Raw genomic sequence first — 21,287 nt, forward strand, 5'->3', positions numbered from 1 at the left:
AAAATTGGATTATTATATTTCTGTTCCCAAACATCTTCCCAGCACGCTCAGAATAAAATACCAATTTCAAGATATTTTCCTTGGCCTATAATATCCCATATGATCTTAGCCCTTTTGTCTGTTCTCACCTCATTTCCTACTTGCTCATTTACTTCCAACCATGCTGGTGCTCTGGCTAGATTTTGAACCTGCCCAGCATGCTAATACCTCAAGGCTGTTGCCCTTGCTAGTCCTAATGCTTGGGGTGATCTTTGCCCAAATATTTGTAGTATTCTCTCCTTTACTTTATCCTCTTACTTGGTCAAATACCTGTTCTTTAGAAATAATTTCCCTGACCACCCTGCCTGATATAATACTTTGTACATTCCCTAGCCACTTACCATGCTTTATTTTTCTTTTGTCTCTTAGTATAGCTTAACATTATAATATGTATTATATTAGTTATTATCTTTTGCCCTCATTTGAATTTTAGCATCATAATTGCAGTTCTTTACTGCTGAATTTCAAGTGTCTAGTATGGCTCATGGCTCATAGATGATACCTAATAAGTATAAGTATTTAAGTCATTTAAGTAATTAAGTATTTGCAAATGTGAACAAACCTAGATAGACACAAATATCAAATTGTCTTTCTAAGTTCTATAAAGGATACTTGACTGAGTCAAGGAGATCTGGAAAGTCTTCCCTGAGGAAGGGCATCTCTGAGTCTAGATCTAAAGGGGGCAGTGAAAATTAACTAGGTGAAGAAAGGAACAGAAGTCCTTTGAGTAGTGCAGCGGCATGCAGAGAATGAGACTCTGAAGCAAGAAGACCTTACGACTGGAGCAGAAAGCAGGAGTGGGCATGGGCAGAGGAGAGGAGTGTTAACTCAAGGAGAGATGGGGAGATAAGCAGGAGCCTGATCATGCAAGGTTTTGTTGTCTGTGTTGATCATGTGCTGTTTTTTATCTTAACAGCAGTAAAAAGCCTTTTTGGTGTTTTTAAAAGCATGATGTCTGATATATGTTTTAAAAAGGTGTACATAATTATAGTGTGGAGTTTGAAATAGGGAAGAGTGGTGATAGAAATAGTCCAGGAGAGATTATCGGTGGGGGAAGCTGTTCTCCTTAGGCCTGGGATAAAGGGGTACATTATCTGTAGATAATTTTAAGAGAATAATGTAATCAATTTAGAGTCAGATCGTTTTTTATTATCACTCTGTACCAGTAATTCTAAACAATGTTGGTGATTAAAATAGTCTATTCACTTGATATACCATTGGAGATGTTAAATAATAGCTTGGATCAGAGATTCAGCTATTTACTCATTCAAAAATATTTTTAAGTACGATTTATGTGTGAGGTGCTGTTGTAGACATAAGAATGCATCAGTGAACAAAAAGATAAAACTTCCTCTCCACAAAGAGCCTACATTTTTGCAAGGAAGAGATCGATATTAACAAATACATATTTATCATCTCAGGTAGTGATAAGTTTTCTTGATATGCCCAACAGGAAATATTAATTAAGCAGTTGGCTCTAAGAGGCAAGAGCTCAAAAGAAATAGCTGAGGGCAAGATATAATTTTGAATGTCATCTGTTGGTAGACAGCTATGTAATCATGAGTACACAAAGAAGGACCTTAGGAAGTGAGTATGATGGGAGAAAACAACCAGTTTAAATCGTAGCATTGAGATGCCCCAATATAATATCCAGGGATAGAAGGATCCTTTAAAGGAGACAGAAGAAACAATTAATTAGATACAAGGGCATATCAAGGACTGATAGAGAAATTATAAGATGATTAAAAGAAGAATAGCTCAAAGAAGTTGATCATAGCACGAATACTTTAAGGATCCGCTGCTTCCTACTTAGAAAACTTTGAAATAGCCTGTGTTGAATATTTGTATTTTCCCAGTAGAAATATGAACTGGACTCTAGTATAGGTAGAGTAATCTCCCCAATACAGTAATTTTTCCATCACTCTCTTGCTAAATGACCTGTTGCTCATGAAATGGGAGAGAAAGTTTAAAGGCCTGTGCTCCATGATTTGGTCTCAACTTTTCAACTGTAACCTCTGTTACCCCACTACATGAACTTTCTGCTCCCAGGTATCTCACCATTTAAATGTCCCTTCAAAAATCTGGAGTATTCATATTTTACCCTTTGCTTATAGCATTTCATTTTTCTGGAATGTCCTCCCCATTCAATTAATGTTAGACCAATTCTTGTCACTCCTCTTCTAGAAAATCTTCCCATTTTTACTCTGTGAATCATGAGAATAATTTACCAGTACTCTAATATGATCAAGGATGGAGGCTGTTTGTTACGTGTTTGTGTTCCCTACAACATCTAGCTCACACCTCTATTTGTTCAATATCAAATAGATGATTATTGAATGGCTGTTAGGAGCCAGGCACTGGAAAGAGCCAAACAAATTGCTGGTTGAACAACTGTAGTTGCTTCCCCTTTAAGTGCTAGAATAAGCCTATTTGACAGAGTACTGAGCTCTGGTATTCAGGGTGATCTGCAAAGGCAGAGATAGTACCTAAGCATCTATGGCTAATTTCATGCTTTTCTTGTTTTTTACATGGCTCACATTAGTTTCCACAGTATCACTGTTTGAAAGAAAAGAACAGTTCCTTCTTTCCTTTGAAAATAATGAAACCTTAATATTTAAAAGCCTCTGTGCAGGCTGTTGGTATGAAGTATCACAACATCACGTCTGATAGTTCAATTTAAATATTAATGAAAACCTTAAGCTTTATCTGGAATAGTTAATTTGGAATTTCAATTCATATTCACATCCCCATGTAAAAAGGAAAGAGAAGAAAGGGAGAGCCTTTGTGCTTTAAAGGATTTGTGAATAAGATTCCCCAGCAGACACACTGTTTGCAGACAAAGCAGCCCAGATGTTACTTGTCTGTCACAGGGAATGCCAGCCTATAATGAGGCTCACTTGACTTGGTGTGCATGAATGTGAGTATGTCAAAGATAACTCACTGCATGACCCAATATTAAGTGCCAGCCTATCTGTCATATACATACGTGTTCTCTAGGAGAACACTGGGAACAGAGCAAGAAAATGAGGTTCTGGTCTGTGAAAATCTAGTTTAAAATGGGGCAAAATAAGCGGGGATTTAAGATTATCTAGAATCTGTGAATCTATTTTCCATTGATAAATGACATCAAAGTTTAATTATATGACATAAATAGTAAACATTCACAAAGTATAATTTTATGTTATACGTAAGAAAATTCTTAGGTAATGGCCATTTGGAGAATGTGTTTCTTTGTCCTTGTGCATTCAAGGTATAGGAACAGCCTGCTGCTTTTCAATCTTTTTATGAATGCCCCCAAGAAAATATTCTTGAATTTGGCTCATTGTATTGTACGAACAGTGATTGATCTTGTCAGGAGAAAGGCAACCACACTTAGCCCCTTGCAAAAGCAAATAGCACAGCCAATATCTTAGTCAAGTTCTCTTTGCTGCTGCTTCAGCTGTCAAAGTCACTGGTGCAATGCAGCATTCAAGGTAATTTCCATTTAGTGGTGAAAGCTGTTTTCTTCAATTTCTTGGCTTCTTTGTCTTTTTACTTGCCCCCTATCCATCTAATACCATTCCCGTGTCATTGGCACACTTACATTTGCCTCACCTCGCTGATTTCTGCGCACCTGCATGACATGCCTAGAGCTCCAGTGCTGCTGATGCATTATCCATCCAGGGCTTCATTGCGTGGTGACATTCCAGAGCAGAGCTCAGCCCTTGGGCATCTGCCAACGCTTAGGAACTCTCCTCACAGGCAATTATTCAGTTTGATTACACACGATGATAAGCTATTAAGAGGCACTCATGCACAGCCCTTTATTTACCAACAGTTGAAATCTCCCCATTTGCTTCCACTGTGTAAGAAACTAATTGTGGTGGAGTAAACAAAAGGGAAGGGCAGTCACCTGTGGTGGGAACAGTGCTGCAAGGTGGTGTGTTTAATGGAAATGATGGCAACAGACTTGTTGGATTCATTTCTCAAACTAACACCTGTAGGTAGAACATTTGGAAAAGAAGTATATCTGGTGGTTATAACAACATAATCTCAATCTTAGAACCCCTGTTCCTGTTTCTAATCATTTAGATATATATTCTCTTAGGGCATCAATAAAATGCAGATTAGGATTTTGAAGAATGCCTGCACAAAGAAAGTTCTTTGTAACAACTATCCCAAATTCCATGTTACCATTTATAATTTATACACCACTGCTTTATTCATTAGGTTACAAGTGTATTTTCTGTGTAATAATTCACAGCAAATATGCTTTGCATAGAAATTCCTATTATTATCATTCTCTCTTAAAAAAGTGCCTAATAGCAGACTTATGTGTTGAGTGCATACAAATACCAGTTGTGTATTAGTCTTTTTGCACTGTTAGATCTAAACAAGAAGTTATAAAACAGAACAGAAGCTTTCATTCTGGAAACAAAACTATCTGTAACAAGGCATCTTTAATTCCCTCAAATGCAGTCACCTTAAATAATTACACACACCTAGTCTGGAGAACTCCATCTTGCCTCTAACACCCTTTTTTCTCCCTTCCACAACTCCATTCCCTCTGCCCCTAACACAGGCGTTTTGGAGCCTGGAGAAAGAAAGAAGAAATTAATCTGTTTATCAAGTAGTGTTGGAAAGTAAATGGCTTTCCTTTGAGAGTTTCTTTCCTTCTTTTCACTGCATTGAATTTAGAGCCCTTCCTCCTCAACTTTTTTTCTTTCCCCCACTTGTTAATGCACTACCTCCTTCCAGGGCAGCATCAATAAAGAGACCTGGAGATCCTGTTTTGAGTTTATTTACTCTCAGCCACAACTGGGAATATGATTTTTAGCAGTGTACAATGAAATCTTGCTGTTGTGGGGCAGGGAGAGGGTAGGTGCGAAGAAGATGAAAACTGTAATCCCCTGTGGAGTTCACTGCAGTAGGAATGCATCACGCCTGTGTAAATATATACTGCACCTATTTATGTATTTATAAACTACACTCTTAATGCCCGCATGGGAAGTTGGTTCAATAGCATGCACAGTCCATGCACTGTATGTAAAGATAGCTGTAGGGATGACAGTACTAATATATTTTCATACCTACCCACAATTGCACATAAGATGGCATGACTATTTTCTTTTATGCATATGGTTTCAAGTGACTCATCTCAGAAAGCCAGCAAGTGAAATAAATGTTTCAAATATAAATACAGCTAACTTCTAGAAACCAAGTTAACTCTCTGGGGAAACAAACAAACAAACAAACAAAAACAATCCACAAAAACTCTCTAAACACACTGACTATCTTCTCTAAGGCCATCAAATCACAGCTATTTTTGAGTGGATACTGAAAGATAAGATTCCTAATTAGTTATGTATAGAATGTTCGATGTGACTTTGGGATGTTTTTATTCTCAAGTTATCTAACTCTACAAACAAATACCCAGGATATCTAAATGTTTCTCAGGGAATTATAGTTAAATTGGTTATTATTTGGGAAATGCAAATGTTACGAAGTTAGAAAATCGTTTCTGGATAAAATATGAGAATTACAAAATTTAATACTTGGAAATCTTTTTGGAAACAAATATCAAAAATTATTCCTACATTTCAGATGCCTATGATTATATAATAGCTACCGCTTATTTTTTTATTCCTTCTAAACCGAGATTAAGAAAATATTCCGTTGTCCAGATCCCCCCCTTCCCCAGTCTGGTTGTAGTGTCCCATATGTTCATAAATACTATTCAGAGAGGCTGGAATTTCTGATCTCTGTATGTTTATTTCTTCATTAGAAGTGGCCCCAAAGTCATTTTAAAATGCTTTTAAAATTACTCAGAATAAATACAGCTTCAAAATGAAATTAACAGCTTTATTTAAATGTTATAAGAAAAAAATTTTAAGTCCACAAATCCTGTATTAAGTAAAATTCACAGAAACAAGTCAACCAAGACACTCTCTGGGTATTTTAAGAAATATGCCAATATTCAGAGATATATAGCTATGTGTATAAACAATAAGCAATGTTTTAGTGTTGGATTTCATATTAGAACTTCAGTTTCTTCAGTTTCTGAACCAAAAAAACATTCTTCTAAGTTTTATTCAAAATAGAAATTTCCCTTGATGGTGGCATTTAATAAAAACCAACTGCCATCCGTCAATCTAGTAGGACATTAACTCATACTTTCTAAGTCCTAAAACATAGACAATCTTTTCAAATTCCAGGGAACTCATAATATACTGGAAATTTTAAGTTGTTTGGTTTTCTAGGCTATTATAGTTTTTCAAGATACGTAATCATCAGGAAAATTCTGTCATGGTTTATTTCGTAGATCACTCCAACAGTGCTGCTGTAAAGAAGAGGATAGTAAGTTCAACAGTGTCAAAAAGCCATTGGTATTGGCATTGATATCAGCCTGTTTATTACAGTGACCACTCTATTAATACTCTACTATGGTGAAAACATTTAGTATTATGAATAGGATAATTATGTTATAAAAAATGCAGAAGAAAAATTGGAAATGATTCTGTCCAATTTATCCTTTGGTATTTCCTGTTATAACATGTTTTGTTCCTTAAAATAAGATTCAATTATGACTGCCACACTTATTTAAAAATATATCCTGTAAAGAGAGCCTGCCTTTTCCTATGCAGATAATTTTTCCAATAATGCTCTTCCCCTGTTGGTACACTTGACAGAACCTACTCATTCTTCAAGATGACCCAGCTCTTAGTGGCCTATTGCATACAATGATTTTCTCTCTATGCAAATTAGCCCTCCTTCTCTTAAGTGCTCTCACAGACCTTTCTCCGCAGTTCCTGTAGAGCCCTGATTCTTGTTGTGTAGCAATCATCTCTGTCCTGTTCTGTGTTACTGACTGGAATATGTGTTTTATGAGGGTAGGGATTATGTCTTCTTAGCCACAGAGCCTCAAATCATATCTGACATATGATAAAATGCTCCAGGGAGATATAGGCCAAGTGCTAGGGAAGTTTTTATTTAAATATACACAACACAAAGAAATTGCTGCTATACTCTCTTTTCATTGTTTTCAAGCCCCTGTTTAATTTTGTTTTGAGGGTGGTGGTATTCTCAGGGCTGAGGGGTTAGGATAAATTGCAGGCATCTGCAGTACAGGAAATTTGCCTTACTTGTGTCTTCTCAGAGCCCCAATACAGGCATTCTTTGTAGTGAGCAGTCAGTGAGTATTGTAATGAGTCATCTTTAAAGCAGGTCATGGTCTCAGCTGAAAATAACAGGCTTGCCAATTATAAGTGTTATAATAATGATTCTCTTTGTAAGTAAATTCACTGTTTGATGTTAGGGAAATAATTAAAGGTTATTAAAAATGCTTTTGCTACAGATAATCCAGTTAAAGCAAAGCAGATAGATATGCTAACAAAAGCATCTTCTCTTTATTTTCTTCAAGACATTCACATCTTCATTATGTCCATTAGTTTATTTTCTCATTCATTCAATAATTATTTATTATTTATAGGTTACCTACTGTGTGTACACAGTGCTCGTTTTCATGTACTTTGCAGTGGGGTGATGAAGACAAATGTTAAAGAGCTAATCACACAAATAATGATAAAACATATAACTGGAAGAAGTGCTAGTCACTACAAGAGAAAGTATAAGGGAATCCTAGTCTTGTCAGGGATCGGGGGGATTGAGAAGGTGGGTTAGATCAAGGGGGAAAAAATCATTGAAGAAATGTCTTTTAAGCCAAGTCCCGAAGCAGATTTGCCAGTCAGAGAACTGCAGGGAGGGAGGAGAGCACAGGGAGCCTCTGAGGTAGAGGGAATGATGAGGTCGCGTTCTACCACATGAAGGTGCGTTTTACTTGAGGCAAGAACAAGGCGAGTAGGGTGTGATACGGGAGGACTCAGGACTTACAAACTGAGAATTAGATTGGAATCAAAGGAAAATAAATGACATTCATGTAGTTACCAGTTCTTAGATTTTAAATCAACAATCATATTTTTAGTATTCTCAAAATATTTTAGGCAGATATCAAAACATTTCTAATTTTCATACTTAAAATCTTTAAATGTTTTGTTAATTATTCTAGCCTTTATAAGGATTGCCAATAACTTATTTTTAAGGGCTTTGGAGTTGGGAAATCCAGGATCCAGTTATGGGAGTTTGTGACTGATGGAGTAGGCCTGCTCCTCAAAAATGGGAAGAGGAAATTGGATATGATGAAAGTTTAAGGAAGTAGAACCAGGACTAAATAGTGGCTACCCACAGTGCACTCAGTTTTCTAGAAAAAAACTGTGTTTCAGATTAGCTGCTACAAAAAAAAAAAAAAAAAAGAATAGCTCAACAGCTTACAAAATAGGAGCTTTCCTAATAAAGTCCTGTCCCTAGCGTCTCAATGTGAATTCCATTAGTGGCAAGCTGCTGTCTTTTGCTTTAGAGAAATGTGCAGCAACAGAGTCTAAAGCAAGATACATCACTTATGACAACCATAACTCCAATCCTGAGCCATAAAATGAACATTCTTTGATGTACAGAATTATATTGAGGTAGGTGATGGTCTTATGCAATTCCTAAGGATCTGATAGCAAAGACAGGGTAGGAGTAAGTTATTATGTACTGTTTATCATACTGTTATGTAGGTTAGTAGACAGCATCTCTGTACAGCTCATTTCCTGTGCTGCATCCTGCCATCATTCAGAGATGGTTATCTGTCTGATAAGCATGGTGTTGGCATTGAGGGAAGAGTTTGGCTGCTGAGAGATGTTTCCTCATGTTTTTCACTTTCTGTATTATTCTGAACTGATGGTAGGTGGCTTTGTACAGATTGCTGGGCATTATCATGTATTTTCTTTTCAGTGTTACTCTTAGAACACATCAGGTAAGAAATAAATACCAAATTTTCATCTGTTCATGTTCATGTATATAGTAGTTTATAAATAATACACTGTAGGAGACTTAAAATACCTAGAAGCTTGTTATGGCATAGCCTCATTCCATACTAATGCATTTGCTCTGTTTGATGGATTCATATAGAGTTGACCAGTATAGGATTAATATTTGTAAGTGATAAGTTACTAGGGACCTTATGAGAAAAGGGTTAAAATAATCAAGAGCAACACTGCTAATTACAACAGCCCTTCTAATTTTTTCCACTTCTTTTGTCAAGTTCAAATAAACAAAAATTTTGTGAAAAAAGAAATTTTCACTTTGAATTAGTGAATTGCATGTATCGTTAGATTCACAGCTAGAAAAGCTATTATTTTAAACTTTTCTTTCATTAGTAGAAAATACCAAATCTTTTTTATAGGAGAGCATCTAAGTTAAAAAATATGACATTTTTATATATTCATGAAAACTAGTAATTCCTTATTTAAAATCTGGAAGTTCTACTCAAGCATATGAAACAGTAAGTGAGGATATTAACAACTTTTATATTCACAACAATTTAAGCATACACAGTTTTGTTTCTTTTTCTTTTCACATACTCACAGACATAAAATATCTTCAATGTCAATGATTTAGTCTTTCGACAAATCTGTTAAGGGGAGAAAGGAAGGTTGGCATGAGCAAGTGAATTCTGAATGAAAGATGAGGAAAGAGAAATCACTTTCAAATATTTTCATGACTAGAAGACCCCTCTTTTATTTGCATTCACTTTGTGCTTGACTCCTCATTAACACATGCCCTTATTCATCTTTTCATGAGTAAGGATTCATGGCAACTTAGAAAGAGACAGACAGACTTTGTAAGCTTTCTTGCACAATAGGGTGAAGGACAGAGTTTTCTTGTTTGTTTAACTTTAGCCTTTTTGATATTACTGGGGAGTCATAGAGCACCCTCACAGACAGCAACCCTGATTATAGACATGGGGCTGATGAATGAGCAATTCATCCAAAGCTTCCTTTAGATAGGCAAACAGTCTTAGACCTGTGTGTGAACTACTTGCCAGGCAGCTGGGGAATAGGTCAAGTCAATGTCATTCTGTCCCTGAAAGTACTTTTTGTTCTAAGGCATAGGGTCTTTTCAAGGCTACAAGAAGAATCACACGGATGACTCAGCGTCATGCACAGGTGCTGGCTGGATTCAGTCCTTGGACCTGGGATTATAGCCATTTAGATCATCAGTGAGATGTTAAAGAATTCTAGTCCAGGATCAAAAACAAAGCAAGCATTCTCCTTTATTTCAGTTGGTTTTCCATGATTCTTTTTAATTATAAATTCTTTGTTTATTTTTCTAAAGTTTACAGTCAAATTACTGCCTTAGATCCTGACTTACTAACTTTTCATTTCTCTTTGTGATATTACTAAACTATCTTTTTTCAGCTTTATTTGCTTCATCTGTAAAAGTGAGGATAAGATCATCTAATTCACAGTGATATTTCCAGGATTAAAGAGATAACACATGGAAAACTATTGCAAAATCTTTGGGACATAAGAAGTCAGTCCTCTTCCAAACACATAAATCAGAGATGTAGCTCTCCTGAGCATTTTGTTCTCATTCTTCAACTGTTTCCAGTAAATTAACTATTAAAGAGAAAAATGTAAAACCTTATCTAGTATATCTATATGAAAAACTAGAACTTTTTAAGAGTTTGTAGGCTAAGAATTTTATGGTCTGCTCCAGCTGTTTCCTAGTTCTGTGTTGATGGCCCTGCCTTCCATTGTTGAGAGATGTACATCTTCATTAGAATACAAGAGAAGTTGGAGAATTTGGAGGCAAAATGAAATCTCTAATTCTTTATCATTAGGTAACTTACCTGCTGGAGTCTCTCTCTATCCTTGTGGGGTTAAACTAGATTGTCCTGATGCCTTTTGGGTTATTAAAGAGAAATAATAATTGGAGGTCGAAGTAGTACTCTCAAATTACTTTCTGTTTTTGGGGTAATCATTTAAAGGTGGAACAAAGTGCTTTTCTACGTGAAAATTCAGTTTGTTTTAGAAATCAGTAGAAAAAAAGACATAAAGCAAATACTCTTGATTAGGTAAAAGTTGGAGTGTATTTGATATCTTAACAGATTTTTTTCATAATTAGACATTTTAACACAATCAGACCTGTGTAACATGAGGCAGAGTGTGGTTAAAGTCTCTATCTCAAAAATTATCTTAACAGAATATAGCCAGAAATGTGATTTTAAGGGAGGCATAATTCTTTGACTGCTATTATTATATAAGCTTAATGCTCCATAAAAGTCCATATCAGAAAACCCAGAAAAATTTAATTTTCTCTTACTGGTCGCTAGAGGTCTTGTAGCGCTAAATGAAATTTCATCTATAAATATCTTACTGTAATAAAAATGTAACAACATAATATTGTTCATCATCATTTCAGAATCTGGTTTAACATACTCAAATTGGAGGAGCTAATAATGTACATAATAATCAAAGTTTCACAAACTTATATAGTAAGGGATTGTAGAAACAAATCTTATATTCATATCCTAATAATTATATAGATGTACATATGAGTCAAATACTATTTCTTTTTCTAATTTTGTAATAAATCTCAGAACTTTTGTTACAATTAGTTTTTAAGTTACTACCAAGGTTGAATATGGTCATGAAACTATAAATCTTGGAGAAAATATTCTGGTACTTTACCAAGCACTGGAATGAAACAAATCATTTTAATGCTTTCCAAGAATACATCATTATTTTAATTTCCTCTTTAATAATATTTTCAGTTCCCGAGTACATATTTTGGAGGAATCACATTAGAGTGTACACTCTAAGACCTACTTTGGGGTTGGTTTAGGGTGGAAGCTGATTGAAATTTAACTCTTTCAACTTCTCATAACATACAAAGGCAAAGAAAGGGATAACTGAGAAAAGTCAACATTCTACAAATAAAGTCTTACTTAGTGACCTCTTATAGTATTTCCTAAAATCTCAACTGTTAAGGAATAACTAGCCAGTGAAATGAATATAACAGTAGCTAGAAGTTTCATTATCGTATAGGTTACTGTCTTAATAACTATTATTATTCATTCAACAAACATCCACTGGGCATTATAAGATGCACAGCATCTTGTTAAATGTTGAGACATTTGAAGTAACATAATTTTAGAGAGAGGTGATGACCTCAAATTAAAACTCAGGTAAAAATTTATACAAACTATCAATAATTCAAATTAAAATCAAAATATTTGATGATGACACAGAAGTTCAGAGAGAGGGGGAAAGCGGTTTATGAAGGAAAGCCAATTAAAGATGAGCCATATAAATAAGAGTTGAGGAGGAGGAGCATGATTTGTATAGATAGAGGAGGAAGATAAAAAGCATTCTGAAATAAAGGAAAACATAAATAGAAGTCTGAGATCAAGAAATAATATGTTGTATTTAAGAGAGAGTCAGGAAACTATAATTATCTCAATGGAATATTTATAATAGTGTGAAATGAGGTTAGATAGAGTTTTGAAAGCCACGCTGAGATTTTAGAATTTATACAATGAGCACTAAGAAATTATGAAGTTTTAGATGAAACCTTACCCTGCTGATGCTAGTGAAAATTGATCCAATATTTCTGAAAATTTTCATACCCTTTGGCGCAAAATTGCTACTTGTAGGAATTTATCCTGAGGGGAAAAATGAGAGGTTATTTAAAAAATAAGTATTCTACAGTGCTATTAATTATATTTAGAAGCTGAATTTTGCCTAAACGATCAACTAATAAGGATACAGTTAAATTAATTAGGATACCTCTTGGAACATGAAATGCTCATTAAGCGCTGTGTTTTAAAAAAAATCTATGCCACAAAAATATAATGATATTTAATAAATTAGGCTGGGTAAAAGCAGATACTGGTGGTATAGAAAAATGCACAAAATATTAACACTTGTTATCAATGGATAAAGAATATTCTGGGTGGTTATTTTCTTTTGACCTTTTCTGAATTCACAAACTTTATACATAGAGTAGCTATCATTCTGTAGTACTTAATACTTTTCAAAAGTTAAGTGGTCATAAAGTAATTTGTGACAAGATATCCATATAAAGACTTCTGTATTTTAGGAAGACCCATGTGTGAGAGGGTAGGGATGCGATACAACAAGGGAGGAGGCATATATAGCTGTGTATACTTGAGAGGATGATTGGAATGAAAAGAATAGACAATGAAAGAACCATGATCGAGATTTGATATTTTGTTGGATATAAAGTATGAAGGAGAAATACTGTCAAAATTTCAAGCCTAAAATTGATTGAAATGAATATCAGTACTTTCAGTGATGATTTTCATATTGAATTATTAGATTTTATGACTATGATAAGTACCCAAAATAAGAGGACATAGAAAAGAAGCAGCTAAAAATATACATTTAAGCATCAAGTAGTATTTTAAGCTGTTACATATGATCAGTTAGAATATGAAAAGAGAGGAGAAAGAACAGAGGCCAAAATCTGAGTCTTGGAGAATAATTAAAATCCAGAAATGGAGGCGGATAAAACGGCAAATAACACAGAGAAAAGTGGTCAGTGAGCAGGAAGTTGGAGAAAGAAGTAATCCACAATATTATTGGAAAAGAAAAGAGCAGGGAGTGTTTCAATCTGACTGTTGTTACTGTTGTCAAATTGTGTAGTGTTCTGAAAAAATGCATTGCAAAATAAAGTCATCAAAATAGAACATTTATAAGGAGGTGGACATAGCAGAGATTCATGTGCGTCCTTAGTAACTGCTGACTTCAGGTTGTATTAGAAACTGTTATTGGAAATTTGGTACAGCATGGAGAAGCTGTGAATGTTTGAAAATTATCTTTCACTACCTATCTTTTGTCCTTCTACACAATGGCATTCATGGATGAACTGCATAATGCTTTCTTTATTATTTTTATTTCAAGCAAATAATTTAGATATAATTGAGAAATTCACAAAACGAAATTATTTTGGAAAATACTGAGATATACCAAGTTAAGGAGGTTTCTTTAAAGAAAGATTTCATGTAACTTTTACTGTTTTTATATGGACTGTGGATTTCCAAAGAGGGGCTTTGGAACAAAGTGATTTCCAAAATTAATTGGGCATAGAACTCTTTTCATGGAGTACCTTCTAGATTAGTTTTCCGTGGACTTGATAGTGGGAAATGATGACAGACTACTACAGTGAGGAGTTCGCCCCACCCATCCCCAAAGATACCCTGTTCTACAACTTCAGTTTTAATCCCTTTAAGCTCAGAACAACTGAGGTGCTAATTTACTGTGCATTTATGGCTTATCTTTCTCATCCCTTTTCACACTTTTTATTTGGAATTACTTAGCAAAATATTCTTCAGAGGGTAACTTCAGCTGATATAAGACCAAGTAAATGCTGCCTTTTTAAAAAATAGAACATGACTTTTGATCTTTGACTGTATTTATTAGCACATCAGTGCTTTCATTTAAGAGCTATCATTTGCCTATAGTAACTTTTTTACTAATAATTTGAGGAAACTTAATTTCAAGATCAAATTATTAACCTCATATTCAATATTCCATTTCTAATTATCTCACAAATATGGGCTGTTTTTCAGTAATACTCCTGAATTAGATGAATTTTCTCCTCTTTCTCCACTTACTGACTTTTTTTCCCTAAACATAATTCCATAAAAAAGACTTCTAAGCAAGAAAGTCTCATAGTACTCTATGTCTACTGCTATCATATTATTTACCACCCTGCATTATAGCTGTCTGCTCTCTGGGCTTTGTTTTCACTGAATATGTTTTGAACCATCAAATGCATGGTGCCTAGGATCTAGTCATTGCTTAATAATTGTTGAATAAATAAGTGAATAAATGAATAGGTCTTTTATCCATTTTGAATTTGAAATGTCATATAAACTGACTAAAAGAGGTTATAGAAACTTGAAATGATTCAGAAATACAATATGCTACTTATTGAACCATTTCCTGGGGAATTTTTTCTACACTAAGTGTTCCAGAATTCAAAGATTATTATTTAAAGGTATAATTTACAAATATGAAACAAGAAAAGTCCATCTATTTCCTAATTACCTTCTTCTCCTTCATCCTTTAAAATGAACAGATGGGCTATTCCAAAGTTTTTGCAAATTTACTTGCTGAACATTCTTACAGACTAAACAACAATTGAAAATGAAATCCAACAGTTGTTTTACTGCTCTCCCATCAACTGGAGCAATAAAATGATTCCACGGGAGCATCTCTGCCACTAGAAAATGTGATAGTGTAATTTTCCATTTCCTTTTGCTTTCATAAATGATAATAGGTGATTTCTTTTTGTTTCTCACTCTCTTCTTTGTCTTCTTCTGCATATGCCAATGATTTCAAATTCTTTCAGCTGCATAGACATTCTTTAAAAATATGTATGTTTTTAATTACAGAAAAGTAAAATTCCTCTGCATGGCAGCGGAAGGAAGTGCATTGGGTAGGGGAAGTGAACTCTCTTGACCTTCTTGTCTTAAGCCTCTACAGTGGCCTCTGTGATGTACCCATGGAACACCATTGCAAAACTTCTGGGCTGAAAGTTTTTTTTTCCCTAAAGAATGTAAAACTCTATACTTGACATTTTAATTTAAAGTCTTCTCTTCTATAACAGGACTTGCTGGGCCCATAGTTATGGCTAATTCTTCAATACTAATAATCTGGTGATACAATTTTTTAAGCTATTTAGTAAACTGAAACACTGAATCATACTTCAGCTTGTTTGCTTGTTTTAGGGGGGATCTCTAAGCTGTGTTTTTATCTGAAAGAAAAAAAATGTATATATTTAGAAGAGGAAATAATAAGGATCTAGATGATTTAGAGCATTAATACAAATGAGACATAAATATACCTCTATTCTAGTAATTTGAATCTTTCCCAGAACAATAGCAACTAAAATTGTCAACTTCTGACAGCTGTTTAATAGTTGATAGGAAATGTGGTAGGACTCCATCTAGTTTGTATTATGCAGGTGTCCACATTTCAAAAAAAATCATAATGGCACTAATTAAGACCACTGTTGGCAGCTTCAGCAAAAAGACCAGACACTGAGTGGGCAGGGAGATCAGCCTGACCTCTCAGCCCTAAACTTCCAGGCAGGTCACTGTTGAATTGCATTAACAAAGCTAGGTTCTTATTGCTCTTCTAATTCTGTACAAAGAGAAACTCTATTTGCTATTAATAGCAAAATAAGCAATCCTAGTACATTAACTACTATACATTTATTAACTGTATTGAAAGTTCCAGGCTCAGGATTATTTTTGATAGTAAAAATGGGTGCAAATATTATGTGTCATGTTTGTCTCCTATGAGAAGGCAGTGTAGCCAGATCACTGGCACAAGTTCTGCACAGTTAATAGCCACACAATTGACAGAAGAGGTAATTCTTATTAAGTGTGTGATAGTCTTGTATCAACTAGTAACCATGAATTTTATTTTTAAGACCCGCTGCAAATACCTTTACTATGACCTTTGTATTTCAATGTAATGTGAGAATAATATTTGCTACCAGATCCAACTGTGATTTTTGTCTTGTTTGCACATGGAAATAAAGTTGGCAGTTAAACTTACTGTCTTGAAATTCCCATCCTGAAGAGTATTGTTACATTCCAGTAATGATACAACTGTAAGCATGGAGGATTCTCCTCTGTTGGAGAAAAGAGTAAGAGACAGTGTGTGTGTTGGCCAATCAATGTAAAAAAGGTGCTTGGGGTTGGTTTTTCATAAGTCTACTTAGAAATTATTCAGGCTTTCAGACCCACATTCAGTTTTGCATTCAGATGCAGACCTAGGTTGCGAATGGGAGGAAAATAAAGCTCTGAAGTGGGGTACCTAATCGTGTGAAGGTTTGCAGTTTTGTTAGGAATAATAGAAAGCAATATTGAGAGAGCTGTGGGGTTAATGAACACGGATGTGGCTTTCATGTGCAAATTTCCTTTGATTAGATGAAACAACAATTCCCAGAGTTGGGACTGGTGTCCACACACCCAGGCCTGCATCTGCATGTAAATGGCTTCATTAGAGGCCAGATCTGTGTGCACTGATGAACTGTACAAGGCACTCAAAGAGTCTCTGCTTCATGAGCTTCTTTCTTGCTGTGTCTGTTTCCTGTTCAGAAAATAAGTGGTATATTTCTCCTTTCTGCCGAGCTGTTGGAAAAAAAGGATAGTTTGAGAACACAAAGAGAGGGTGCGGGCAGCTGCCTGTTAACATATTTGTCCTCTTTTTCTTTTTCTTACAGACTGCAGATTGGGAACATCCTTTCTTATTTCCAAAATTAAACTTCCTCATATTTATCGAGGCAGTTATCAAGGTTAGTATTCTTGTAATTTGCTGTTTATTCAGTGCTGACCGGAGAGTGGCCCTTGTGTTAAACAAGGGTATCACTGAATATACAAAGAACTTGCCTATCTACTCATTCTACATAGGTTGAACCAGACCTCTAAAACTCCCTGTGTTTTTACTTTATGATGCAGGACTTACTGCTAAGGAGAAGTCTCCTTTATGAGAGAAAAGGATGCAAGATGTCCTCAATATTTGATTAATGAAATCCTGAAGCATCATTAGTTTGGAATATATCTAGGGAATTTTCATCAATAATCAGTTAATTTATTAATTTAACTAATTTGCTCTCAGTTATAATCCATTTATTTTAGGTGAAGTTCATAGGTGCCTGGATTGGGGTAGTGCTAACTTTGTAGGCTCTGAAGTAATAAGGACTGATATTATGTAATAGAAATAGTTGCCATGTTATTTCTAGTCAAAAAAAATTTAGGGGACCAGTCTGAGTAACTTTATTGAGGTTAAATTTACAAGCTATAAAATGAATATATTTTAAGTGCAGTGAAGAATTTGGCCTAATCTTTTAAGATATAGAACATTCTATAACCCCAACAGATTTCCTTGTTTCCCTTCCTACTCAACCTCCCCCAACCCCCGCCAGCCTTTGATAACCATTGATCTGTTTTCAATCAATATATTAGGTTTATCTTTCCTGCAACTTTAAATAAATGGCATCACATGTATTTTGCATCTGACTTTTCTCAGCATAATGTTTTAAGTATTCATCCACATCATTGTATGTGTTTGTAGCTTGTTGCTTTTTATTGCTGAGATATACCATAATTTGTTTATACATTTACCTGTTGATGTTCTTTTGGGTTGCTTCCAGCTACTGGGTATAATGAATAAAGGTACTATAAACATTTGTGGGCAAATCTTTGTTTAGACTTATGTTTTAATTTCTTTTAAGTAAATACCTGGAGCTGTAACTGCTGGTTCATATGGTAAGGTTATGCTAAACTTTATTAGAAACTTCTAAACTGTTTGCTAATGTGGCTGCACTATTTTGCATTCTCACTAGCAGTGCGTGCATTCCATTGTTCTACATCCTAGCCAGTGTTTGATATTGATGGTTCCTTTTAATTTCAGTTCTTCTCATATTTGTGAAGTGGTGTTTCAATGTAATTTAAATTTGCATTTCCCTGGGGGTTAACGATTTTGAGCATCTTTTCTGTGTACATTGGCCATTAATGTATCTTCTTTAGTGAAGTTTTGTTTCTACTTTTAATATGTTTGCCTACTTTAAATATTTTTGTATTCTTATTGATACATGTAAGTTCTCTGAATTTTCTGGATACAAGCTAATTTTCAGGACTGCGTATCATAAATATTTATTCCTAGTTAGTTTCATGCCCTTTAATTTCCCCAGTTATGTCTTTCAAAGAGAATTTTTTTTTATTTCACAGAGCTCAATTATTTCCTTTATGTTAATTGCTTTTTGTGAACTCTGTAATAAATATTTGTTTTCCCCAAGGCCACAAATATTTTCTTCTAGAAATTTTACAGTTTTAACTTTATTTTTAGGGCTAGATACACTTCAAGTTCATTTTTGTGTGTAAGTTAAGATTTGAGTTTATTTTTCCTATATTGATATTCAGTTATTCTGTCACAATTTATTTTGGAAAAACTATTTTTTTCACCATTGAATTGCCTTAATAACATCAAAAATCAAGTAAATATGTCTTTGTTGGCTTATTTCTGAAGGATTTCTACTGTTCCATTGATCTGTAGCTCTGTCTTTAAGCCAGTATCACATTGTCCTGATTACTGTAGCTTTAAAGTAAGTCTTGAAATAAAGCAGTGTAATTCTTTCATTTTTATTCTTGTCAAAATTTTAAAATTATTCTTGATTCTTTAAATTTTCCTATAAATTTCAGAGTCAGAAGTTTTTTCCTGCCAAAAAAAAGAGCCTGTTCAAATTTTGATTGCAATTGTATAGAATCTGAAGTTCAATTTTGGGATAATTAGTATTTTAACCATGTTGAGTATTCTGATTCATCCACATGGTGTATCTCTCCACTTACTTAGATCTTAAATTTTTCTCAACAATCTTTTACAGTTTTCAGTGTGCAGTTCATACAAAACATAGCTAATTTATTCATAATATTTTATGGTTTTGGATGATGTTGTAAATGTGATTACTTTAATCTTGATCTATTTTTCTAGGATATAGAAATATAATCACTTTTGTATGTTAACCCCATATTCTGCAAACTGGCTTAACTCACATTTAGTTCTTCTTTTATTAAAAGTATTTTAGGCATTTTATTCTACTGTATGATTTTTGATTATCCTATGCCAGATGTTGTGCTGAGCATGGAACAAACATTATCTCATTGAATTCTTATAGCAGTTTTTGAGATAGGTCTTATTATTGTTTTTAACAGCCTTATTGGGGTATAATTGATGTACAGAGAACTGCACATATTTAATGCGTACAACAATTTGGTGAGTTTGGACATATGCAAACACTTGTGATACCATTCGCACAATCAAGGTAATAGACATGCCTAACACCTCTCAGAGTTGCCTTGTGTCTCATTTTTGTGGGAAGAAGGGTAAGGAGACAACATGAAAGCTATGCTTTTAAAAATTCTGAAATGCATTTGTATTGTTAACTCTAGGCACATCTCTAAAATTTATCTGGCATAACTGAAACTTTATACTCACTGAATAACATCTCCCCATTTCTCTCATCCCCCAGCCTCTGGTACCACATCGTATTCTCTGCTTCTATGACTTTGACTATTTTAGATACCTCATATAAATAGAATCAAGCAGTATTTATCCTACTTTGACTAGTTTATTTCACTTAGCATGAGAAGTGTTAGTGAGGTTGTACAGAAATTGAAACCTTTGTCCACTGTTGGTGGGAATGTAAAGCGGTGCAGCAATCTTGGGAAACAGTATGGAGGGTCCTCAAAAAATTAAAAATAGAACTACCATATGTTCTAGCAATCCCACTCTGGGCGTATTTCCAAAATAACTGAAATCGGGATCTCCAAGAAATATCTGTGCTCTCATGTTCATTGTAACACTATTCACAAGAGCCAAAATGTGAAAACAACCCAAGTGTCCATCAACAGATCAGTGGATAAGAAAGTGTGGTATATGCATAGAATGGAATGTCATTCAGTGTTAAAAAAGAGGGAGATTCTGCCACTTGCAACATCATTTATGAGTTCTTGAATGAAAATTTTACTCTTAAACCAAACTTAAATTCTTGAAATAAACCTCATGATGTAATACTCTTTTTACATGTTGCTGGTTTTCTTTTGCTAATATTTTGTGAGGGCTTTTTACTTCGGTATCTGTGAAGGCATTGATGGGAAAGTTTTATTTTCTTGTAATGTCTTTGATTTTGATATTAAGGTCATGCTTTCTATATAAACTTCACTGAATCTCTCTCAATTATCTAATAGAGTTTGTGGAAGATTAATTATTTTTAAAATATTTGATGAAATTGATGAGTACAGACAGCCTGGCCTTGCATTTTCTTTGTGGGAAAGTTTCTAATTAAAATTCAGTTTCTTTAACAGATTTAGGGATACTCAGATTTTCAGTTTCTTTCTAAATCAGTTTGGCAGTATGTCTTTTAAGGAATTAGTTTATCTGAGTTTTTAGATTTATTGACACATTTTTCATGTATTTTTATTATCCTTTTAATATCTGTAACATGTGTAATATCCTATCTTCCATTTTTCAATGTTGCTATTTTTGTCTTCTCTCTTTTCCTATATGTGTGTGTGTGTGCATGTGTGTGTGTGTGTGTCTGTGTGTGTCTGTGTGTGTGTTTTGATAAATCTAGCAAGAGATTTACCGATGTTATTGGTCTTTGCAAGGTTACATTGGAAACATTCTTTATCTGTTTTCTTGTATATTTACTTCCCCTTATATCTTCGGGACTTTTTCTGCCTTTTGCTTACCATGTATTCAGTTTGTGCTTTTTAGTTTATTCATGTGAAAATTTAGATCAATGATGTGAGACCCCTTTTCTCTGATCTGAGCCTTTAAAATTAATGA

General features: G+C 34.4%; 1 long non-coding RNA gene across 2 annotated transcripts in view; it reads left to right on the plus strand.

Moving 5' to 3' along the window:
* LOC106729610 overlaps nt 1-21,287 on the plus strand; it is a 458,398-nt gene that overhangs the window by 190,136 nt on the left and 246,975 nt on the right. For both annotated transcript variants that reach the window (XR_004320598.1, XR_004320599.1), the window contains one exon: nt 17,164-17,235. This is a non-coding gene — a long non-coding RNA (uncharacterized LOC106729610). The remainder of the gene's footprint in view (nt 1-17,163; nt 17,236-21,287) is intronic.

Source organism: Camelus ferus, chromosome 6, assembly GCF_009834535.1.
Source record: "Camelus ferus isolate YT-003-E chromosome 6, BCGSAC_Cfer_1.0, whole genome shotgun sequence".
Classification (NCBI taxonomy): domain Eukaryota; kingdom Metazoa; phylum Chordata; class Mammalia; order Artiodactyla; family Camelidae; genus Camelus; species Camelus ferus.